Source organism: Typopeltis vanoorti, chromosome 20 (assembly GCF_054136105.1).
Source record: "Typopeltis vanoorti isolate ZY-2024b chromosome 20, IOZ_Tvanoo_1.0, whole genome shotgun sequence".
NCBI lineage: Eukaryota > Metazoa > Arthropoda > Arachnida > Uropygi > Thelyphonidae > Typopeltis > Typopeltis vanoorti.
Window position 1 is genome coordinate 65,093,669 of NC_143568.1, and position 26,905 is coordinate 65,120,573.

The 26,905-nt window shown below is 36.0% G+C and overlaps 1 pseudogene; it reads right to left on the bottom strand.

The window, feature by feature from the left end:
- Positions 1 to 22,728: 22,728 nt before the first annotated feature.
- The window catches only part of LOC150095520 (protein argonaute-2 pseudogene), a 50,841-nt pseudogene continuing 46,664 nt past the window's right edge, over positions 22,729 to 26,905 (bottom strand).

The following is a 26,905-nucleotide window of genomic DNA, read 5'->3' on the forward strand; positions in this document are numbered from 1 at the left end:
CCTCAAGCAGCATGTGTCAGAACGAACTCGAGGGCAAAGAGTGTTAGATTTGATTATAGTTTCAGAGTGCATTTCAGTTAAAGACATAACTATTCTGCTTCCGGTTAGTGACAGTGATGATGCAGTACTCACTTGGGAAATGACTAAGTTGATGAATGTTCCATTCAAAAAAGGTTACATGTTGAACGACAAAGTAGGGAGTATATTATCATGTACCGAATCATGTTTGGACTTCAGATCAAGGCACCACTTTATACTTCTATTTCTGGATTTTTTCTTGCAGACACAATGCAGAGATCTAACATGAGAAGACATCTTTATTAAAAACAATTATTCTGCATATTGGATGGTATACTGTAGCAGTTCCAATTACTATTGGAATATAATCCTTGGAGATTTTCTAAAATATAATTTTATTAATTTATTTAAATTCATTTAAATTTTGAATTTTGAAATTCCAAACCTAGACTATTCATCTGTTGACTCCATGTCCACGATTCACTCAAGGCAAGTGATCTCATCTGTTCTAAGCAATAAACTGATTGATTATTTGGGAGGAAGGATTACCTATATCAGGGCGAATGCTGGTCTAGAAATTCACGCTTGCTCTTGTTATCGTTCAGGGATTGAGAGGTGTGATTGAAATCTGATTATCGGAATAATGAATTACAGGTAACCCTCGTATAACGCGGATGTTAGGTTCCATAGAAATGCCGCGTTATGTGAGACTCAGATCACATACAAAAAGTAGGATTATGTTCCGAAATCGGTTTAAAAAAAAATTATATAAACAACAATGACATCCAACAAAAATATATTTTTATTTAATTCAGGTAATTCATGTAAGTTAAGAAAACATACAAACTATGACACAAATACATAGTATAAAATTATAAAAATTACAAATTGTAATTAAGCTTCATTGCACGTAATGCAAAAATGTTTTAGGAAAAATAAAAATAAGTGCATATTTTAATCTTTCATAGCACGAGGATTTGAGGATCAGTTAATAAACATTAGGTTTGTCATGTAATCACCTGATACATTACTACAAAACAGTAGAGTAATTCTGTCTTTGGAAACTTTGAATCCAGGAGCTGATCTTTCATTTTTCGAAATATAGTTGCGTTTTGGCATTTTTTCCCCAATATAACCCGGATTCATCAGCATTGAACACCTACTCTGCATTATAAATGTTTATAAACTTTGAGAGTTTTTTGTTTAATAAGATTTCCATCCAAAGGAATTTTCTTTTGAGTGCATCTTCTTTCCAAATCATCAGAGATTTCTTCATTTTTCTCATAGAAAATTGCGTACACGAGCAACGAGCTTTGCACTCACCGTTGATCCAGAAATAAACACTTTCTCGGATTTTATGTTCATTTTGTTTGATTGTTCGAATTGTTGATTCATTTAAATTCAAAGTCCTTACAACAACTAGTTCTTCTCCATTTTTTTATGATTTTAATTTTTTTTTTCTTCGAGAGAAATTTTCTTCGAGAGGAATATTCTTTCCAATATTCATTTTTTCCCTTTCAATGCAATCTGTGGCCATTACTATAAAAATAATTTTTTTACATAAAAAAGCATTACACATTAATTATGTATGTAACTCACCAGAAAATAAAGTGCTCAGCTTGAGATAACACACTTATGATTTTTAATGCGCTTTCTTGGCAGAAAACGAAGACAATTTTCAACAATAAACACTTTTATTATACAATTGACGTACATGCGTGCTAAAGGATATTTTCCCTAATATAAATTCGCTACTTATAATTACCTGCGCGATACGGGCAGACACAAATTTTACGAAGATAAAATTTGATTTTTAATTCTCCCGGTGAAAAATATATGAAAAGATAAAGGGTTACTACAATTTCTAGACTGTATTTTTGTCAAAACCGCGTTGTATAAGTACCGCGTTATACGAGGGTTACCTATGCTGACTATTTAAAACTATATATTTAGAAATTTATGTACATTTAATCATACAAATACAACATTTATTTTACAAATACAACATTTATTTTACAAATACAACATTTATTTTACAAATGATATTCTATCTTTTTCAATTTAGCTACTTTAATACAAATTCTACCCTACGGTTCTTCTTTATGAACTGGTCAATAACATCGTCATAAAAAGTTCGTTGTAACTTAATTTTCCCAAGCAACACGCACACTTGTAAAGGCTGCTGAAACTCACTGGCTAGAGCTACGTTGACTACGTATGGCCTGTGGTTTAAGCAACAGAGTGAGACGACGTGAAATGGATATGCCCGCTCATGAAATCACAGTGCTGCTGCGCAGACCTGTAATCTCCTACAACCGAGCAAGCCAAGGTAGCTTTTGACCAAACGAGCAAGCATCGGCCTTCGATGCACAACGCAAAGCTCAATTATTGCAGCGCAAGCTTAAGACGTCTTCTGTCTACAAAAATAAAAGCCTAAATAGAATGCTTATAAATGCATGTATTTATTAACAAATAAATATTACTTCTTTCTCAATTAAAGAATTCGCCACTAGTGAACTATATAACCTGATTTCTGTCTCTCTGAAAATTTTATAATAAACTGGAGACACATTTTTGATATAATTTTAAAATTTAAGTAGGAGACTAAAGTATTCTGTTTGCCCATCAAAACAAAGAATGTTTCTGTTGTGAAAAAAAAGAAAAAAAAAGTACTTTAAAAAATTCGAGAAGAAATCTGCGCAGGATGTAAAAATGATGTTTCGGTCCTATTTACGCCTGGTTTATATAAAAATCGCTAGAAATTGTCTTTCTTTTGAAATAAATGGTAGTAGATTTTAGGTAGTGGTCAATGAATTTCATCGGACTGTGCTTGACCATCACTTTGCTTATAACCAGAAAGCTTGAAAGAGTGCCATGTTTGGTCTCCAGATGAATTATGTAATCCTTGGACTTTATTAATGATAATGTACTAGGCTTGCAGCTTTTGGTGGGTGGAATTCACATAATTTAAAAAAAAAAAGTCTACGGCATTATTTTTTATAATTGTTTCTCCGAAGTGTCAAGAAAATAATATTAATATGTAATCTCCTCATGTACGTGCATAGAGATCAAAATGGTGACAATTTCCTTCTTAGAGTTGTATTTTTTCCTCATTATTAATTTTTACAAATGAAATGCTTTATGATCCAGAATTTCGTGTTATTTGGAAAAATATGGGGGGGAAGCAAAATGAGTTATTATTTATTTTTTTATTGATTTAAAAAGGAAATGAGAGCCTGTGTACCTCATGGAAGTGGTGTTTGCACTCCTCAGCGCTAAACCTCCCAAAGATAGACTTCGAGTTCAAGTGTAGTCACCGACTACAGGAACTTTTACTAAGCCATTTTTATCCAACACACCACACACACAACGCCATCTACTATCCACTGTAGTTTTGTCTAATGCGTGCATCTCTGGCCGATTTGCCTGTATGTGGATGGAAACTTCACATTTCCGGGACAACAACAGCAACAAAAAACTTCGCCCTCTCGATTTAGTCAATCTCTGACACGGGCAAGCGGAATTTTTTCTCGGGAAAACTCTGGTTTTTCGTCCTGTAAACTCAAGAAATTCGACCGTAGAACCCACACTATTTCAGACATTAAAGATATTGTGTTATGTTTAGGGACCAGTAGATGGCGGCACTTTTCGAGCCGTACCTTCACTGCGGGCTGATTAATCAGCCCGCAGTGAAGATACGGCTCAAAAGACACTGGTAGCCCATCAGAGATAGCTGGCTCAAGTGGAGATTGAACTGCCCACTCAGTCTACAAAAAAAAGCTAGATATGGCTAAAACGCCTCGCCTACTCCCTATACGAGAATAAAAAGACGTTAGCTGATTTGGATTTTTTTGATTAAGTAAATGACTTCCACTTTTCATTCACAATAGTCAGTTCAGATATATACTTTATATTATAATTCAAATAAAAAAAGAAGTGAATCCATATCGTAATTAGAAAGAGGAGGCATTGCGATCTTCTGTTGGGAAGTTAATTTAATTAACAGTTAAAAGGACTCAGGAAAGGTTTAAGTTTCATTGTTGTCAGTGAGAAAGGAATCCTTATATTGATTTTTTCCACTGAAAGCGAGTGAGTGATTTAATCCTACATATAGAGAGAGAGCAAGTTTTTTTGTTCTTTCTTGTTGTCCCTGAAATGTGAAGTTTCCATCTCACATACGGCCAGAGGTACACGCAGTAGACAAAAATACAGTGGATAGTGCATCGTTGTGTGTGTGTGTGTGTGTGTGTGTGTGTGTGTGTGTGTGTGTGTGTGTGTGTGTGTGTGTGTGTGTGTGTGTGTGCGCGTGCGCGTGCGTGCGTGCGTGCGCGCGTGTGCGTGCGTGCGTGCGTGGTGTGCGTGCGTGCGTTGGATAGTGGATTAGAGTAGTGACATAATAATAATAATAATAATTTGTGTTTTCTTTTTTATTTCTGTTATTAACCTTCCAATCCACACGTCCACCAAAATATGGATGTGAAGTATAGAGTCAAAGAAAGGTAGATAAGTGCAATCCATCAGTTATCTTCATTAGAGGTATAATCCTTCATACTAGGTATCTGTAACCCTGTGTGACATGACGTTTTTATCTATAGCGAAATGCCGTCCGGAGAAAGACAAATCTAAGTTCGATTCTAGTCGACGACGGTTCCCGAGTTCGTTGATCTCTGTGCAGCAAGTAGGGGCCGCATCCCCACCGGAAACTTGGGTTTTTCATCAAGGAAATTCAACAAAATGTTGCAGTTGTTTGCTGAACTCTCCTCACTGTATGCCAGTTGAAATCACTGAATAATCTAGGGGGGGGGGTACTTTCTGTGATGGCCATGGATTGAGTTTGGCTACCCACAAAAATTTAATTAACAATTAAAAGGACTCACCTACCCCTTTGAGGAATAAAGGGCGTTAGAGGATTTACTTTTTATTTATCCATCGCACTCAGTGGTACCTTAAAACAGCACTACTGAAAGGACGATATACGTGGGTGGTCTGAAAAGTTCTCGGTCTCACCCATAAATGGCAACACTATCGGCATTTTTTTTTTCTAAGTTGGTACATCTGTCATAAGCATCCATGAGAAATTGCAAATCATTCGATCAAGTAGTTTTTTTATACAGCTGTCGGAAGCCAAAGTGTTGTCTGTATCTCTTGAAATGGATAAAATTGATTCTTTGTAAAAGAAGGTTTAACGCCGAAAGAAATTCATTCGAAGTTCATAAAAGTTTGTGGGTGCTGTTCTCCTTCGTTTTCGACAATTAAGAAACGGGCTGCCAAGAGTTTAAACGCGGCCGTACCACCCTTGAAGATGGTCCGAAAAGTGTAACAACACCAGAAATCATTGATCAAGTGTACGATATGATATTGGATGACTGGCGAGTCAAAGTATGTGAAATTGCTGAGACTATAGGCATTTCAAAAGAACGTGTAGGATATATTTTGCATGAAGAATTGCAAATGATAAAGCTTTGCTCAAGATGGGTGCCATGCAGATCAAAAACGCACTCGCATGAAAATCTATGAACAGTGCTTGGAGCGTTTTAACAAGAATAAAACTGATTTTGTGGATCGATTTATTACTATGGATGAGACTTGGATTTACCATTACCCACCAGAATCCAAACAACAGTCAAAACAATGGACAGAATCCGGTTGTTCAGTGCCAAAAAAAAAAAAAAAAAGAAAAAAAAAAGACAAAGTCGGTTCCATCAGCAGGAAAGGTCATGGCATTGGTGTTTTGGGAAGCTAAAGGCATTTTGATTATTAATTGTCTTGAAAAGGGTAAAACAATAACCGGGGGATATTATTCCGATCTTTTAACCAGACTAGACAAAAAAATTCTTGAGAAAAGACTCGGTTTGCAGAAGAAAAAAATCATCTTTCATCAGGACAATGCACCTGCCCACAAAGGTGTTTTGGCAATGGAAAAATTAAGGGATCTGCACTATGAATTGTTGGAACATCCACCCTATTCCACAGATTTGGCTCCCTCTGACTTCTGTCTCTTCCGAAAACTAAATCTCTTCCTCGCTGGTCAGCATTTTCTTTCGAATCAAGAGGTGATTGCAGCTGTAGAGGAGTATTTTGCAGGTCTTATTGAGATAATGCCGCTGGAGCATCGCTGGAATAAATGTATTAGTCTTAAGGAAGATTATGTTATTTTGGTTCTCGAATAATTGCATATCCGATTATTTTAAAATACTCTGTTTTAGAGTTTCTTTATTGTTTATTCATAAGCTTAGAAATCAAAAGCACTTCACAGAATGAATGCATATTTTCAGCACTTATACCGTTTTTCTTTATAAAACACAAACCTTCACATGCCAATGACATTTATCATGTTATTTGAAGTACTCTGAATTATATCCCAGAATCGCGCAAAATGAACGGAAACAACTAATTATGAAACAAATTATAATCAGATGCCCAAGCTCTCTACGCAGTATTCAACTACAGCAATACTAATAAAGTGGTTCGTATAAATATTTCAATGTTCAGCTGGCGCATAAATAATCTTCCAGAATTAATTTTGAAAGAAAAAAAAAAATGTACGTTTAGGGTAAAATTTGGTCGTGAAAAGGTCAACGTTTTCCATTGTTATCCTGTAACATTTTTGAAGTATCTTTACTTTTACTTTTGTTAAACAACAACAAAGTATAGGTGCATTGCTCCTAAAGTGAACTACGCTGTTAATTTTCTTATGAACAGGTTCGAAAATAAAGTATAATTGCAATAAAATTGAAGCTATGAATTATAAATTAGAAGTTATGTGGTCTTTCAGGTGATTATGCAGAATTAATTTTGACAAAAATACTGTACCCGCCTACCAACAAACGTATAAGCATTTTTGAGTGAATCATCCAAGATGATAACAAAACAAGACATTTCTGAAATGTGCCTGGGGCTCTGTGTGTACGTTCCAGGAAATGTTCTGTGGTTTCTCAACAGTGATGAGTAATCTCAGCTTTTATCCTGGCAGTTACTAGAAAACAGGATTATTAGATAGCATATCTAAGGTAAAACTGATTTCAGAAATGAAAAAACAAAACAAAACAGTAAAATAGGAAATAAAAAAAAAAGTAAATCTATATGTAATTAGAATAATTTAAGTTGTTCGTTATATTCTAAACAAACTGATACTAGGCTAAAGAAATAGAAGGTAGCAACTGGAATAATGAAATTGCGAAGAAATAAGGATTTTAAAAGCACCTGCTTCAGTAGATATGGCCATATTATTATTTTATTTACTATGGATATGATTATGAGCAAGATGATTTCCCGTGTCCCTCCTTGCCTTTGTATATTTTTATGATTGTAGCCGTGTGTGTTCATGGGGCCTATTTCGAGGGATGAAAAACCCAAGCTACAGGGGAAAAACCCTCCATTCCGTATGAGACCGGTTAACTCACCTTTAGTCGAAAGAGAGCAGGTAAAAGTTCTTCCTGTCACTAACGTGAATCGAATCCAGGTCTATCCGACCTGGTCTTCGTCTCTACTGACTGAGCTACGGAGGCTCGAAATATGAAATATTCCCTCTGAAATATTTCAAATCAGGAAATTAAAAATTAGTTAATTCATTCTTGTCGTAGAGGAGAGGGGGCGGTGTTGGAATACTTCAAGTAAACATTCATTTTGAATTAATTTGAATATGATATGCGTCAGACGTTTTGACATCATATATTTACAGCAGAATTCGATACTGTCATTGAAATGTGCATTTTTGAAATAAAAATCTTTTGCATTTTAGGAAAGCAAGTAATATAAATTAACAAATTAACATCTGTACTTCATAAAAGCAAGCCATGCGCTCATGCCTAAAACTCTGGACATGATGACAATCATATAGCCATATTGCAAGACAATAAAAAATCATATTTATTTCAATAAATATTATTTGAAAACATAATTTTTTACAAATATTTTGATGATAATGAAAAAAAAACTGAATAAAATAACGGTTCGTTGCATTGATATATGAAAAGTAAAAAATTGCAAATATTTCCAATAATAAATTTATTGCTTAATAAATAAATAAAAGATTGTTTTATCGTCATATTTCGAAATAGAAGGAATTTATTTATCTTCTTTGACACATATTCAGTTTATTTTTATCTCTTGAAAACAAAATAAAACTGTTAACCAAAAACCTTAAAATATCTAAAGATAATTTCTGATACAGAAAATTCCAAGTTAAACAGTTCGCTTTAAGTCAAGCGGTGTCAAAGGTCGAACTCCTTTGTTACAATTAATCCTTTAATGCCTTGACAACAGTTTGTTCCTTACTGTTAAGGCATTAATGTAATAAATCACAAACACAAACTACACATTTGTAAAAATAATTGTCTACTGCTATGTTAAAATTGTAGACTCATCCATTAACTGTGGAGTAGAGTAATTACAAGATGGCACTACACATCCTTTCATCTTTGAAAATTCATAAGGTGATTCATGTACTGCATTTGATCCACTTCGGATTGTACGGAGATTAGTATAACAATTCGCAATAATTTTGCGCCCTGATTTTTTAATGAATGGATAACAAATGTGGCGTCTGTTGTTCTTCTGCTATACGAAACTCGATTTGGTTAACTCTGACAGACGGTATTTTAGAAATGAAAGCAACATTGACTTTCCTAAATATATCCTTTTGAAAAAAGAAAAAAAAATTGCACAGATCCATTTGCCCAATTCTATTCGTTTTTATGTTCTCGACAACAGCTCAAGTGGTGAAAATTCTACCAAAGTTAAATCATAAAAGAGATTTATCTGGAGATATAGAAAGCTGATACGGTTCAGTGTGTGTGTGTGTGTGTGTGTGGCATTATAACCTATGTGGTTATAATGCCACACACACACACGCACACACACTAGGCACTGTTCCCCACACTATGGTGGTAAAAACATTGTCACTTGCTATGTTAAAACTGTAGACGCATCTACCGAACTTACCAAGAATATTCTACAGTAGAGTATTATTATTATTATTATTATTATTATTATTATTATTATTATGTGACATCCAAGGGGACCAAGGATGTTACACACAACCTACCATCTCCACTACTTAATTTTCCAACTACACAACGGTATGTCCGCGCGGTTAGCCTAGTGGCTATGCGCTTCGCAATCATATGCCTGGGGAAGGAGTGTCCTAGGTTCGATCCTAGGTAAGGATCTTCTTCAGCCATAACCAAGTGAGCTGGTCTTGGGCGTGGACAGCAGGGTTTTTCCCTCTAGTTTATCTGAGTTTTTCATCCCGCAAGCAGGCAAACTGACCCCGTGAACACACATGGATTACAGTCATAAATATCCCAGAGCCTGGATAAAATTGGGGGGTCGGGGAAAGCAATGGTGAAATACCCTGTAAAAATTCTCACCAAGAACACTTTGTGAGCAATGCCTACAAAGTGACCTAGGGTCAGAGAAACGACTGAAATGGAAAAAAGCCAAAACCACACAACACTATATACCGCCGCCACCAATAGTTTTTTTGTCTGTAAATTGCGAGCGTTCTCATGGCCGATTTGACTATGAGGGACGAAAGACCCTAGTTTCCTGGGAAAGGGGGGAAAAAACTGCTATAACTTATAATATATGTAAGATATGCTATAATATATAAGATATGTAAATAATGTTATTTCTTCTCTTTGTAAGCACGTATTTATTCAAATATAGACTAACAAATAGTTCAAGTTATTTATAATAATACTATATTTTTAAATTTCCAAGTTCAACGTTGTACTGTGATCGGCACGACAGGAATAATTGTTTATGCTCTGGCTTTTAGGTAAATAAATCCGCTTTGTAAACAACGACCACAAATGATGGCCGTTGTTTGTTAACTAGTCTAACCTGTGATTGTGTTTTTGTGAAATAAATCATAACGATTTACTTCGTCTATGCGTTTGTGTTGTTAGCCTCAAAATTAATACCAAACATTAAAACTGTTATCTCGCTTAATATACTGCAAGCTTTTCACGACCTTCGACTAATTGATGTAATTCATGTGAAAGAAGCTTTAGTAAATTAAAATTAATGAAAAATCATTTAAAATCGGCTGTCGGACAGAAATGATTAGCCAATCTTTTCCATGAAATGCTGAGTCATGAATTTGCTGAAATGAAAGCAAGGAAAGTGCTAATAAAATAATTATTTTCGTTTAAAAATATTACATATCTTCAATATTAATAAATATATAAAATATTAAAACATATTAATAAACTTCACTGTTATGCCGTATTTATTTTTATTGCTTATTTCCATAAAAAAAATTAAGGGTTCTATCAGTACTATGAGATCCATCAGGCTGACTTTTATCTTTTATTTGTTTATTTATTTATTTATTTTTATGATGGCTGAAGTGACTTAGGTTTGCTTAGATGATCTAAATTTTACCAAGTAGAGGGGGGGGGGCTCTTTAAAGTTATTGCCTAGGGTCAAAAAAACCTTAAATCCAGTCCCGATTCCATGTACTCGCTATGAAAAGAAATGCCCCTTACTCCTCTTTTGTAAAACTCTTTTCCATGAGTGATGGTTCTTTTCCCCCCTTATGCCGTATACTAATAAATCTGTCCTATATCTATTCTATAAATTCCCCTTATCTTTAGCTTTATAAAAGTAAACTATGGAGAAAGTAATGTGAAACAGGGGGAAAAATTGGTGATATAGAGACGAAAGTGCTAACATGAGTAATTCAGTGTAGTTTTTTCTAAATATAAAGTGTGAAGATCCAACAAATTTTTCCTCACATAGCATCGATTTCCTGTAGACTTTTTTTTGGGGGGAGGGGCGTCTATTATGTGGTCACAATTGGAGGCACATTCACCTCCAACCACTGTTGTGTGGTCCTCGCCTTGTGTGCAAGGGCTGAGTCCTGTAGGAAGGTCAATTGCCTACCATGAAGCAAAGTGTTGTTCAAGGGCTGTACCACAGGTTCCCGGACGGTGTCTTGATACACTATGACGGAGGTTTTTATCCCTTTCTCACAGAAATGCAACTTCGATACCCCCCCCCGATACTTCACCCACCCCACCAAACCATCACCGAAATGGGATGGCGATTTCTCTGAATCCAGGGTCAGGGTTCTATGGCACGTGTTGCGCGATCATCCTGACCATATATCCGATTGTTTTAGCGGGTAAACAACTCTTCAGTGGTAAAAATCTCATCTGTGAAGAAGATATCTCTGTGTCTGTTTATCGCGTACCGCCGGTGGGATCTTCCATATAAAATCGAGGTGTGCCAAACCAGATTCCAACATACAGTGGAGGCTATGGCATAAGAACTTGCCAACTCCTCCACAAATTTCAGCTAAGGCAATCGGATCAGTGTCTATTCTGTGAAGTTTCAGGCACCTTGGAACACACACACACACACACACACACACACACACACACACACACACACACACACACACACACACATCTAACCTGTCCTGCAAAACAAAGCGATGATCACCTACGCCCTGAATACAGACTCTAACACCTGTAACTACGCACACAGCCAAGAAGACTACTGGAATTTAGTCCATACAGAAGAGAACAAACACAAAATATGCAATGTCATCTTCATCTGCCAAAGCCGTCATTTACAGTTTCTACCTTAAGCACATAAGAAATAACCAGCACCCATCCATCACTGAATTGGAACAAATCCTCATGTGTAGCCTACGGTGGAAACTACAAAGCAGGCTTTCACTGGAACTTGATTACTACAAAGAAACAGGAACTGTCACAAAATTCATAGAGGAATGGAATCCAACTGGTACCCTTTTCTGGATTGCCAACGACAATACACTTCAGCTGAAGAATAACTAAAAGTAATTCTGAACTGTAATATTGACTCTTACTGAAAAGACACATCCTGCCTAACACTAATGTACTTTTTTTCCTTCATTTCTATTGTATATCTAAAAAGAAAATCCTTTTTTCCTGCAATATACATTCTTATAATATGTAAATAGTCCGTTTTTGTTATCTATCTTCCAATGTATGTTTCATGAAGTTCAATAAAATAAAAAAAATAATATATATATATATCGCGTACCGCCGGGGAAGTGCCTTTGATTTTACACCCTTTTCCGCATAAGTTGTGATGTTAGGAAGTGTCCAGCAGAACGACAATAGTCCAGCCTCTCACTCCTAGATCATCAGTTAGTACACGTGACATCGTTCTCTGCGAAATGTTCATCTGTCGCGACATCACTTTCTGTGCAGCCCTCACAAGCTGTTGCGCAAGTGTTGTTTCACAAGCTGTTGCGATAGTGTTGTTTCACAAGCTGTTGCGCAAGTGTTGTTTCACAAGCAGCTTGCGAGAATTGACCTGTTCTTTGGCATCAGATACATCTTCCGTATCGTTATAATGGTTAATAGTCTGATAACTGTAACCATCCTACTGATCATGAATGTTTTTAACGTGTTGAATAACAGGTGGCTGCATTCCAGCCTCGTGAAATGTTATTACAGCTACACCGTTCTCACAATCTCTCCACTGCATGTTAACCAGCACAGTTAGACAACTCGCTCTCTCTACTGATAAATACGCGAATGTTGACTGCAGCCACTAACGGAACCGGTCTCGCGCAATTCTATGGGTATCGCTGGGGTGTGCTGAAATTGTAATAGTATTTATCGCAAGACTGTGTGTGTATCAGTGGCGGCCCGTACATAAGCACTGCGATGTTTTGACATTGATTTTATGTTTTGACATTGATTGAATAGTTAATAATTGGAATTGTTCGATTAATGCTTTAGATTACGAAACAAATGCACTGCGATCTGACGCCGATATTCGTTTGCTCTTGTCATTGCACGTTACGTCATTCCCAACTGTAACTGTTCAAAGGGCAGTGTATTTTTAGTAACCTTACGCGCCTTATTTCTGTGAGATTTGAAACATTTATTATTGGTGCGTGGTGATTTTTTGTCAATCTTATTTTATTTTGTTAAAATAACATATAATTATTTATTTATTATAGATACAAGGCTGAATTATGACGAGTGTCACTGTTAAAAATATGAAAAGAAATATATTTTTTCAATTATCGTTACACGAAACAAATGCACTGTGATCTAACGCCGATATTCATTTGCACTTGTCATTGCTATTGATATGAATCTTTATTGGTGTTTGTTCGTGGTGAGGATGAAATATTTTTAATAAAGCAATTTTTAATATGTAAATTTATTTATTAATAAATTCGTTACTTGATTAGGGTTTTTTTTTTTTTTTTTTTTTTTTTTTTGTATATGCAGCACCCCCACTTAAAACTTTCACCGACCGCCAATGGTGTGTGTATATATAGTGGAAGATGATTCAGTATATATATTATTTATTTATTTATTTATCTTTCTTCACTACCCAAATATCTTTCAGCGGCTTAAGGCATTATCCACGAAAACTGTTTTAAGCATCTGATAAGTTTCTGTTGCTCTCATGCATAGATTGTTCATTAATTCCACACATCAGGACACTCAAAAAAAAAAAAAAAAAAAAAAAAATTTTTTTTTCATCAAAATGCTGCGGGTAACTGAGGTGGCGCAATGACTTCCGACTTGTTTGGTCATGTTACAACATGTCTGCATACATATCTGCTTACAAAACTATACGTTAGCGTGCTCAATTTCTTCATAATAATCTTAACTAACTTTATAATAACAATTGTCCAGAAGGTTTTTAAACAAATCTCGTATATGAGAGTTTACAAGGCAGTAAATCAGAACTTTTATATTAATTTTAATTAAAAAATAAAAGTAGATTTGCAGTCAAAGGACACGTTCTGATCTATGGTACTCCATATATCATGAATGCTTTGCTTATCTCTTTATATTAATCTTATTAACTGATTTAATCATAAGTTGAGAGAACCACTTCGCTGGATTCGCTAATGCGATTAGAGAATCGCCTTTTTTTTTCGATGTCCCTTTTTCTTTCTTTTTTTTTTTTTTAATATAAAAATGAGTTGTTCCGGTCTCACAGAGGTAGCTGGGTTTTTTATCTCGACAAACAGAACGAACCGAACAGCAGAATGAATGCAATTTAGAGATATAATACACGAGCCTCATAGCTTTAGCTGCTTCAGTCCTAATTCCAACCAACCAACCAATCACGGCAAAAGCCTAACATAGAGTCAGAGAGAAATTTTGAGATAAGAAAAAACGAACACTTAGCGATGTTGTCCATAATAGGAAATAAACGGACCAACCTCACACATTCCTTCCCCTAATCTCAACAGGAAGTGGAATACAGCTGCTATGATCTACTCAGAAGTGAATTTTTATTGCGACATATTAAAGAATCGACCGAAGTGATCCGTTCTCGTTGCCCTCCAGAGAGAAATTTTGCGCAATACATGGAAGTTCTTGACTCATTCTATAAATACCCTGGATGTTAATTATGTCAACTGTTGAATGCGCTATGATAGAACAGATTTTTTTTCTCCAAAAAAAAAAAACACTCAGCTTGCAAAATGTGTCTCCTTCCATATTTTTATAGTGTTAAAGTTTAGCTTAGTTTGGGCTACATTCTTGGTATTGTTTCATAATTCGAAATTCCCTCAAGAAGCTTTTGCTATTCGGTAGCAAAACTCGTCGGTCATCTGGTTATTTTTAATGTTGTGTAGTTTTCTTTTACTGATATGTTCTATGATAAAAACAAATCTTTCACATTGGATCTTTGCGCCTTTTAACTTATTACTAAAGTTTAACCAGAGCACTACTGATACATAGTTGGAAATTAGAAATAAATTGCATTAAAATAAAAAAAAATGTAAAAAATGGTGAAGAACTCAGTTATCGCTTCGTGTTTTTTTTATTATTATTTTTTTTAAAGCTACATAAACAAAACAAACGGAAAGGTATTTGTTACGATGTTCCGAACATTTCTCACGAATCACATAAATAAGTTGCTTTGAACATCATACATAATTCTGTTATTATGAAGTAAATTAATATTTAATTGCATTTTGTATCGATTAGATAACTGTTTTTCAAAAAAAAAAAAAGAGCATATTTCTTTAGTTTTTACTTTTCACTTACGTAATACAGTACAATGTGTCATTATTGTAAGTGCCTCATGTAAAAAAAAAAAAGTGTCGTTCTTTGTGTTGTAAAGCAGCAGCGTGTAGCCTCCAATCAACTGCAGTTAATTTATGTTTGTTTGTTTTTTACTTTTCCTTTTTTTTTTTTAGAGATCAAAAGCAAAAGACCGTCAGTCATTTTCACACGGAGAATGTTTTCGTTTCAATGGCGCACACTGATAGATGAAAATTTTGGAATAACGTACGTAGACACAAGAATAAAATAACTCAATTAAGTATTAAAACTGGACGTTTCGCAAGCTTAAGCAAACATTATCAAAGAAATTTTTAAGATACATTGTTATGCTTCCAGGGCATAACAATGTTTCCAAGGACAGTCATATGCATTGAAAGCGACAGTGGCGTTTTCTACAGTGATGCTTCTTTGTGATTAATGACGGCTGATAGGGCAGTCACCAAAATGCAGAATTACACCATAATTTCTGTTATAGTTAGGTTTTGTAGCAGATGAGCCACTTCTAGGAACAATCTCTATGATTTAAACCAAGATCTATAGAGTATTTTTGCCTTTTTTTCCACCTGATGAAAATGGTCTTCATCTAAGGCTTGTTGGGTTAGTACACTTTTTGATTTCATACCTAATATATTTTTTAATGTTCTTTTCTTCTGTTCGTCGGGACCCCACATTGACAGGAGATACTATAGACATCTGGGAAGGAGAGGGAGAGAGAGATGATCCTGGTTGTCCTTAATTTGTGTGAAGAAACTGGAGACTTTGTGCAGAGGTTTGTAAACTGTTCTGATTTTATGTAGTTTAACGAGTGAGCCCAACTTATCTATCGTATCTTTGATACAAGGTAAGGATAAGGTATATATATATATATATATATATAATATTATAAAATATTATATATTAAAAATATATATATGTTAAAAATACCAAGCAATTTTAAACCTGGTTTTACTCCATTTCCCAAGTAAGCAAACAGACAAATAAGTCAAGTTTGCGCCTGCAAGTGATGCAAGTCTAGCTGATCCTACAGGTAGTGCAAGACCAAGGCAACTCGTGGTAAAGGTGGCATAAGCTCTGATCACTAATCTTAATATTTTCCCTTAATGCCAAAACACATCTCCAAGAAGGGGATGCATGATGTTTTGTATTAAAGGCAAGGGGCCACTACCCAGACCGGACCTCAATAAAGGTCGAAACCGGTCGACCGGTTTCGACCTTTATTGAGCGAAGGCTTGCAGCGAGGCGGTGCTGCTCCTCGTGAGCGGCATCTCTCGGGCCAGATTCTTCCCCCAAATCTTGCTCTTCCCGTGGTTGGCCAGTTCTTTTACTGTTTATATATATATATATATAAAATAAAAATTAAATGAAGTTTTAAAAGAAACTTAGGCATTCTTATTTTCCGAAAAAAAAAAAGAAAAAAAAAATCCGGATTAAGTTTTATACTAAAACAGGTGTTAGAAGATGACCTCCAAAGACACCTGGTCAGTTAAATTGTTAATTTAAAAGTATTTTACGAGCGCATATAAGAAAAGTTTATTTCAAAGTTTATTTTTAGAACAGGTGTAAGGAGATGATGTTTTACAGACCTTTTAGCCACAACCTCTGGGTTATACAGCTAAACGGTTTGACTGAGGCCTCTTTTTACCTACTACTATCCTACTCTACCTTTCTTTAATTTCCCCTATTACTACCTGCTGACCCTCAGCAATCTTTATACTCCAAAGGCCGATGATGAAAGACATTAACTCCCATTCTAGCTCCCACTGACGAGACATCAATCTCCTTACTTGTACTCTGATTCACAGGATCATTTCTGTAGTATGGTTAGCTTAGATAAAGTGTATAGTTTCTGTTCTTAACCGTTAATATCGGTACGAGTCCCTTCGGGTTTCACGATATTTAACTGGAAATTTACAGAACTTCGTAAACCCCGGACTGGGGAAATATCAAACACTTGGTGGTGGGAATAGTTAGGCTCCCCCCATCTGATCATGCCCTCCATTCTGCCGCGTGTGCGTACCCTCGGAATTGAGGTTGACGCCACAATACCGGCAAGGGCGATGGCGAAAGCCATCATAGACTGCGTCGGCGCAGAGAACATTTTTGGATTTACCCCTTATGGGGGAGGAAGATACCAGGTAGTGACTAAAAATATGGAGACCAGAGAAAAGCTTCTCCAAGGGTTTGACTGTGGTAAAGTAAAAGTATCTCCCTTCATGGTTGGGAGCATCCTGAGAACCCTTAAGATACCACGATTTCCCCTAGAATATGCAGAAAAACAACGATATAATTCATAGCGTATTCTCTAAGTGGGGAGTTGTACGGGAAATCCAGGTTCACAATGACGCCGACAATCCTGAGTGGAAGTCAGGGGAGGTAACCATCTCTCTTGAAATGAGGACCGAAGTTCCTAACTTTGTCCTCATAGGATCTGCCCTGGTAATGGTAAATTACCCAGGCGTCAAAAAGCAATGCTTTAGATGTGGTGCCTTCAATCATCTTGGGGCAGACTGCCCTCGCATAAAATGCAAGAACTGCCTAAAAATTGGCCACAACCAAGAAAAATGTGAGGCAGCTTGTTTGAAATGTGCGGTCACTGACCACAGAGTCGACACCTGCCCATCCAGAACCCTCGCAGAGAGGATGGGTGATGCAATCACATCAGCAACAAAACCAGGTAATGAAAAGCTCACAACACATGAAGAGTTTCCACCTCTTGAGGCCACTCCTGATCATGCCGCCATGTCTAAGACAACGAAAAGGTCCCGTAAGGGAGGGAAACCTACCAGAATTGCAAAGACTAGCAATACGATCCCAACAGAAGAGACTGACAATGCAGAAACCATCATGGTAACTCCCACGGACGAAAGTGGAGCTATCACTGTCAATATAGACATCGCCAATTCAGATACAGTAGAAGAAACTGAAGTAGAGATGGAGACGAACACCAAAACTTCTAAACGGCCATTAAGTCCGCAGGAAGAAGAGCTGATAAATCTCAAAACAGCAAAAGTATCTGAAACCGAACACCCAGAAGTCCCTCATGCAAAAGCAGGGGAGACTCTAAAACATCTCCTTAGAGGTATGCCCGGGGTAGCAGAAAAGTTTAAAGAGGCAATAGATAAAGTAGGAGAACCTGAACTCCTCCTCACAGGGAAATATGGACCCGACATCGTCAGTGCAAAATGGGGTGACCTCTTCGTTGATGACATCAGCAAAATCACCCCTGAGCAAGTAGAGGTAGCCCTGGATATAGACGAGGAGGCAACTTCGGCGTTCTACATAGCTCTCTGCAAACTAGACATGGCCAAGGGAAGTGAGGTGGCCAAAAGAATAATAACAGCCCACAACAAAAGAAAGACACAGTAACCACCTTGTGGATTTCTGTACCCAGCTTCACTGGTTTTTAGTTCCCACAGGTGGGGGAGGACCTGAGAACCCGAGCAGCGAAGGCTTACAGAGAGGCGGTGCAGTTCCTTGTGAGCTGCATCACTCGGGCCAGATCCTTCCTCCACCTCTTAGTTTACTTTCCATTCCTTCTCTAGATTTATTCTCTCTTTGTTTTGTTACATGTTTCCTTTTTAGGATTTTTCCTTTTTTTTAAAGTGAAAGATCAACGACCGTTTTAGAAGCGCCCCTGGGGGGCAAACAGCTAAAACAGGTCAACTGAGGCCTCTTTTACCTACCCTACCACTATGCACTCTATCTTTATTTCCTCTCCTACTATCTGCTGACTCTCAGCCTATCTTACTCTACAGGCCAATGATGAAGTTTGTTGAACTCACAAAATATATATAAAGGTCGAAACCGGTCTGGGTAGTCGCCCCTTGCCTTTAATACAAAACATTATGCATCCCCTTCTTGGAGATGTGTTTTGGCATTAAGGGCAAATATTAAGATTAGTGATCAGAGCTTATGCCACTTTTACCACGAGTTGCCTTGGTCTTGCACTATCTGTAGGATCAGCTAGACTTGGATAACTTGCAGGCGCAAACTTGACTTATTTGTCTGTTTGCTTACTTGGGAAATGGAGTAAAACCAGGTTTAAAATTGCTTGGTATTTTTAACATTTATACTACCCAAGGTAAAATACCTTCTATATATATATATATATATATATATATATATAGTCAGGTTGATGTATATGTAATCGTTTTCAGAAGTTTAGTGAGGGCTTTTGTTGTTGCAACGATTCAGTTCAAAATAAAAGCGTAAGTAGAGCCTTTTGTTCCAGGTACATTGTCTGTCCTGAGGACGAAATCGGCCTGGAGACTAAAGTTTTGAATATTCCAATTTTTTGGGAAGGATAGTGATGTGAAGTGCCACGTAAATAGATGCCTATGTGTGAGCTTCCGATAGACAATACGTGAGACACCATCCAAGAATGCTAGAGCTCATTTTTCCTCTTCAACAATAAAAGTGATTCGAAGGTATCTGTTCTTGAGAATTGTAAAAATACTAAATATTTCAGTTTTGTTTTTGCGTAAAATACATAATCTAAAAATAATTTTTGGATAATAATGAATATGGGTAGCGTTGTTTGCATAGATTTAGCTAATACCTGTAATTTAATTAATCTTGTGACATCCTTTCTTGGATTAGGTGTTTCAAGCTTACCGCCTTGCTAAGGTTAAATTAAATGTGCATTAAAGTGAAAAAATAAAGTGAATAAAGAAGAGTTACAACTCCATGTATGCATTCCTTCTTTAGTTTTGTCAATGTTTGTTTGACCTTCCACACCTCAGTTTCGAGCGATTTTTTATTCTCCCTACATATTTTTCTTTGAATTTAATTTCATCAATCAGCAATGAGTTCCGCAATGTCTCTCTAATGTACTTTCTACAGAGTTGCAAGGTAAAAAAAAAAAAAAAAAAAAAAAACGAAAAACAAAAACGGGCAGTTCTGTAGAAGGTACGTTAGAATTAGACAGAGCAGAATGGTAAAATTCTTGGGAACAACACCTCTTGCACCAAATATCGATATGAACCGGCTGAAGTAAGGCCTAGGCCTCTAGTCAGCAACTAGAATCAAATTCTTTAAATCTTTATTCTGTACATCTAGTATTAAGAGAGTTACCACAAGCCTACTACGCAGGTTCGAGATAACTTAAAATATTTCTACTCTTCCTGTTTTACGCTTATGAAGATCCACACCGTACCATACAGGCTCTTTCAAAACCACATCCTAGTGAATATTGGTGATTATTCCTTATTTCCACAGTCTTCTGTGTCTATATATTGCGTGTGTTTCTGGCCGGTTTGCTTGTTTTGCGGAATGAAAAACCCTTGAAAATTCGTGTGAAATGCGCCAATTAAGGTTTTTCGCGTCCTAGACAGAATTCGAGCTCGGGTCCCTTCAAATTAAAGACATTGTTGAAGCTGACTAAGCTACAGAGGCTCCAAAATATTTATATAATGAATTGTAATTTTAGATAATATATTACGTATTTCTTGAAAAACGTAATTATATGATATGTTTGCAAAAAAATATGTAAAGTACAGAATATTGTAACTGTACTTTGAGTAGTATTACCCACTTTCCAAGATCCTATATATATATATATATATATATATATATATGTCTCGTGCCTATTTCTATTACGTGTTCTGTCGTGTGGCTTATGTAACCACGCTACAAGATTTACGTCAATTTGACTGTATGATTGCATTTTTATCGATATATGAAAATAATTAATTAGTCCAATGCGATTAATTGTAGAATAACTTTGAATACTTTAATTTATCAATTCATTGTAACCAAATCTGCGTATAGTGGGGGCAATGTATTAAACACGAATTGTGAAATAGAGAAGTGTCTCATGTACTCAGTTTTTGCATCTTTGTGCCTTTCTCAGTGAATTTGGAAGAGGAGGACGAGGCTTACCTGCCTCCATTGACTAAAATCATACAATCCGCAAAAGCTCTGGCAGAAAACGAGACATTCAGTATATCGTCAACATTGTTTCCCATTGTAAACATGGACAAGAAAGTTATAAATTATTTATAGAAAAGTATATATTAAAAGCTTGTCTATATCGGTGTCGTAAACTTAGAAAACAAAAATAGCAACCCATGACAAATGACAACGTTCATTTGAATTGATTGACACAATAACCAATCACAGCCACTGATTTCTGGATACTATTGTCTCAGCGCACACCCTGCCTCGCCTTCTGGGTGGTTTACCACTGGAACGCTAAGAATTTGACCCGCTGCGTCATTTGTACTTCTGTTCAAAGGGCTCAAAGATGTCCGTATTTATGACCGCAGACCCTGGCTATTAACGCGAATTTGATGAATGTATATTTTTTTCCATTGAAAACTTTTTTTTCAGGGATTATATTTAGATCGAGTTGCGGTGAGTGAAATGTTTAGAATTATCTCGAGAAACAAAGCATGGAACTTTTTCAATCGTCTATCAGTCTATCAAGTAAGATGATACCCTCATGTTTTATTAGTTTTCGATTACTTTATACACGAGAATTTTGGACTAGTACGCAGCAGAAAAGAATTTCTCCACCTTCCCTCTCTGCAATTACCGTTTCGGAAAGGATGAAATGACTGATTGTTCAAGAGATAAAGAAAGTGGGGAAAATATATGATTTTTTAAAAAGTTATTAACTAAATTCAACAGGGACTGTAGTTATGTATATTTGAAAAGATTCACACAAAAAAAAAGAGTGTTATACAAATAGTTTTAGATTTGAAAGTTCGCATCTCGATTAAGCATTCATAGCAGTCTTATTTATTATTGGGGATAATGCATTGCATTGCATGCTTGCAATAGTCAAAGGGAGAATAATATTTATATAATATCCATGGAAACAATGCTTGTGTTTTGATGTGCAAATTATTGCAAACAACGTGTATTCTTTCTTTAATCAGTTGTTGCATTCAAAGATTGCACCGTTCTGTTCATCTCTTTGATTTCACATTGTTAATTATGTGATTTTCCCCTGTAGTAATTCCATACGTTAAAGTTGTTCATTTGCATATTTTTATTTATTTATCATACAGTCATTGTGAGGTACACACAAACAAGTATGGGGATGAAAGGAAGAGGACTTCATAATCACCTGAAGTCCTCCTTATAGTCAGACGAAAATAAAATACCAGAAAACCAGCTAGTAGTCCCTTTACAGAAGTCAGAATATAGACCGTAATATGGTGCCTTTGTTATTGCGCCTTTGTGTCAAAGAGATAATCAAATACCTTATAGATATCAATAACAGTTCACTCGATAATCGCCACATTTTCCATGGCATTTGTGTCGATGTGGGTTTGACTAGATTTGGTTCATTTACTAATATTCTTAACTCTAAGATCAGGAAGGAATGCTGACTTGGATTATACTTCCTTCACAAAGTGCTTTTACACACACACACACGATCTCTTCTTCCCTTTCATGTTAGGATCAATAGCCTGGCTCTTGACATTAAATTTAAGTTTGAAGTGTGTTGAAATCAAATTTTATTCTTCGAGCATAGCTCTTCACAAAGATCTGAAAACACAGCATTCTTTAAAAAATAACATATAATTCGAAAATATTCAAAACTGCAGAAATTATATATAAATTGTAAATCATTAATTCATACAAAGCAAGACATCATAAAAATTACTAAAATAGGAAAACATTATTTTCCTAGACATTTTTACGCATTTTTTTCTTATACAAAAAACATTTTTGTTTCAAAACCAGACACTACTTTTACCAAATTTTCATAATACGATAAGGATCGGGATAATTTAAAAGAATCAGCTGCTAAATACTGCTTGGCTCGAAAGGCTGCAAGATGGGCATAATAAACAGGAACGGGAATAGAAACACTGCGTGCGCATCGCGCGTATGTGAAACACAATGCGTAGCTAAGTTTCTGTAACTGATCGGCAGTGAAATTATTGTCATCGTAAAGCACCATATAATGAGCTGGTCGACTGGTACCTTGAGTTCCCTTATGACTACAGAGGAAGAAATCGAAATACACTGGACTTGTAATGTCTCGATCCACTATTGTTCCTGGTGGTATGTTTTTGGCGTCCCTCAGTCCACCCGAAGAATGCCGTGGAGCAAATCTAGTGTGATGACGTTTTTGTACAGAAATAAAAGTCAGTTGAGGAAGGTAATCGGATTCTATTTCTCGGCATGCTCTTTGAATTTGAACAACTTCCCAATTCCTTACTTGAAGAAACTGTCCTTCACTAATACCATCTCGGTAAAAAATAATTCTTTCTGGTTTCTTATGGGTGTTATGATAAAATGCTATCAAGAGTTCTTTGACCATCCCTTTTATATCTTCGATAATTTCCACTGTTTTGCGAGTTTCGTAACTCGATGGTTGAATTCTCAAGGACACCGCATATCTTGCTGGGTAGCCATCAATGCTTCCAACTGCTGCTGCAATGGATGGCTTCTCTCGCTCTGTGGATGAAGGATGATTCACATCAGCTCCAATAATAATCACAGGTTTCACAAAAATAGGGGGTTTGTCGGGCTTATATAGAACACAGTTCACACCACCCATTTTCATGTTTATCTTTAGACAGAGATTCACTAAATATGAAAAATTACATTTAGAATTCCCAATCATGTCGGCATCTACACATTGTGTTACTAATCCAATTTGCGTTTCTGCAATAAGTTTTATCTTATCATGAAGAGTTTTACAGCATTTCTTTGAAACTACAATTAATGCAAATTTCACGTTTTGTACGTTTTTGATATGTGTTAATATATTAGCGACTTCATTTGAAGAACATTCCTGTTTTGTATAAGAATCAGTGAATTTCAAGCCGATATTTTTACCAGTTTCAATTAGTTTTATGATAAATTTATCCAACGTGCCTGATTTACAGATTGAAGAAGAAAAATTCAACACTATCCAGTTGTTTATTGTAGCACCTCTACATAATGATTTGTTTTGTATATCCCAAGACCCATTCATAGGCATTACTACTGTGGCATTCCCATATGTGATCTTTGGAGGTTTAATGATTCGTCCCTGAACTTCTATAGGATTGACATTTAGCTGAAGCCCAAAAGTTTCTAATGTAGAGGAACAATTTTCACTTACTGCTTTAGCTGATTCGTAAATCTTTTGAAATCTTTCTGCTGGAGTTTTAGCAGCATCCCGAATCATTTTGGCTTTCTGCACATCACTCAAAGCATTCATTGGTTGGCCTTCAACAATTTCGCACACTTCAAAGGGCAAAAACACTTCTCTGTCCCCAGAGCCGGCTTTAATGCAAGGTAAATAGCTGTACTTCAACTTTCTGTATGTCTCCTCAAAATAATCTGCAACTTTTTTCTCTTCAATTATCTGATCTTTTTCTATGAAGAATGTAATTTCGTTGGCTGCCTTTTCAGTTATTCCTACCACACGATAGGTTCTTGCATACGATAGATGAGTCACTCGAACCTTTAATCCATACATTTTTGAAGAAAGCTTGGTAGTTTGCCACTTACATAAACCTGTGCACGCTTTTCTTATATCTGTGCGGAAAATTTCATTAACGAATTGGATAACAGGTCCACTGCGAAAGAAAGCTTTTGCGGTCATATCCACGTTCAGCATGACACCTCTCTGGCAAACGCGTACACTCTGGAAATAACCATACCATATTTCACTAGTGCCATCTAGTGGATGGAGTGCTTGTTCACAAAATGGAAAAAAAGATCTTTTGTACACAGCCTCTGTAACTGGTAATTTCCTTTGCCTGAACAAAACATCCAAAACTGTTATAGTCTCCTGAATAACAGAGACATTGTTTTCATTTGAATTCTTCAGGGATCCAAAGTTAATTATATTACTTGATGATCCCTTGCTAACTGATTTTATTTTTACATTATAATTTTCAGTTTTATATTTTGTAGTTAAACTAACGATAAATAGCGTTCCGCTTTGCAAAGGGAGCGGTTCTGCAGTAAATATGTTGTTCTGGCCATCAAAAGCAAAATTAAGTCCATTGAAGAATTCTGTGTTCAGTTTGTTTACTATTTCATGCTTCTTGTTAGAAGTAACGGTTCTGTAAGGGTTCTTTTCCTCCTTGATTTCGACATTATAATGATAAGCTTGTGCAGCATCAAGAGTAAGCTGGAAATAATTACATATCAAATTGATGCTTTTTCCTTGGTTACCAGAGTCAGGTCTGCTGGGAAAATTTGATTTCTTTCTGTTCCTATTATGTGAATCATTACCAGCGTATGTTATATCTAATTTTCTTTCTTGGCTGTTATTATTTAGTTGGTCATGCATTTCACACGTTCTTGTCGCTGTTTGACATTCAACAGGAGACGAGTGGACATCAATTGAACATGCATCATTATAATTCCTATCATCTATAGCGTTGCTTCTGTCAACATCATTAGACAATCCTCTGAATGATTCTTGCTTCATGTCTGCATTTTCTAAAAATATTAATAAAATACTATATTTGAAAGATAAAATAATTGTGAAGTGTCAGGTTATAGAACTTTACAGAATATTTAAATATAATATTTTTATATTCATATGATATACTGAATGGTCAGTTTATTAAGTTCACCTGCCTAATAGTAAGGAGCTCTCTCTCTCTCTCTCTCTCTCTCTCTCTCTCTCTCTCTCTCTATATATATATATATATATATATAGAGAGAGAGAGAGAGAGAGAGAGAGCTCCTTACTATTAGGCAGGTGGACTTAATAAACTGACCCTGATCTATATATATATATAGATAGATAAAATATATATATATATATATATATATATATATATATATATATATATATATATATATATATATATATATATATATATATATATATATATATATATAGATATAGATTTTTTTTTTTTTATTTAACTTGTTAAAATAAACATTACACGATAGGCAACAATGACTATTTACATATTATAAGTATATATTTACAGAGAAAGAAAAAAACATTTTCCTTTCGGGTGTACAATAGAGATATAAATGAATATTCAAAATTAACAGTTCAGTATCATTCTGAGTTATCATTCAGATGGAGCACATTGTCGTCGTCAATCCAGAAGAGGGTACCAGTTGGATTCCACTCCTCTAGGAATTTCGCGACAGTTCTTGTTTCTTTGAAGTGCTCAAGTTCCAATAGAAGCCTGCTTTTTAGTTTCCGACGGAGGATGTGCATGAGGGTTTGTGCAGCTTCAGTGATCGATGGGTGCTGGTTACTTCTTGTCTGTTTTAGGTAAAAGCTGTAGATGACGGCCTTAGCGCAGATGAAGATGAAATTGCATGTTCTGTGTCTGTTTTCTTCTGTGTGGACTAAATTCCAGTAGTCTTCTTGGCTGTGTGTGTAGTTACAGGTGCTAGAGGCGGTATTCAGGGCATAGGTGATTATCACTTTGTTTGCAGGGCAGGTCAGATATGTGTGTTCCAGGGTGCCTGAAACGTCACAGAATGGACACAGATCCGTTTCTCTTAGCTTAAATTTGTAGAGCTTTGAAGGAGTTGGTAAGATGTTATGCCATAATCTCCACTGTATTTCGGAATCTGGTTTGGCACATTTTGATTTATATGGCAGATCCCACTGAAAACTGTGTGGTATATGCAGCCTTGTAGATGAGAGTGTTAAGGCTGAATATAAGAATGGTGAGGATGGGGACACTGACATGAGGAAGTGGTATATTTTCTTGTAGTTGGAGGGATGAATTGGAAGTGAGGCTTCAGATTGTACAAGATGAAATACTGGCCCCGAGCAGTTTCTAGAAGGAATACGGATTTCCTGAGGTGTAGTGATATCTGGATAGGCTTTTATAATGGAGGCTTGCAACTGTTGATATTGTTTTTCAGTTTTGGGGTTATTCATTGGTAGGCTTGTGAATGCT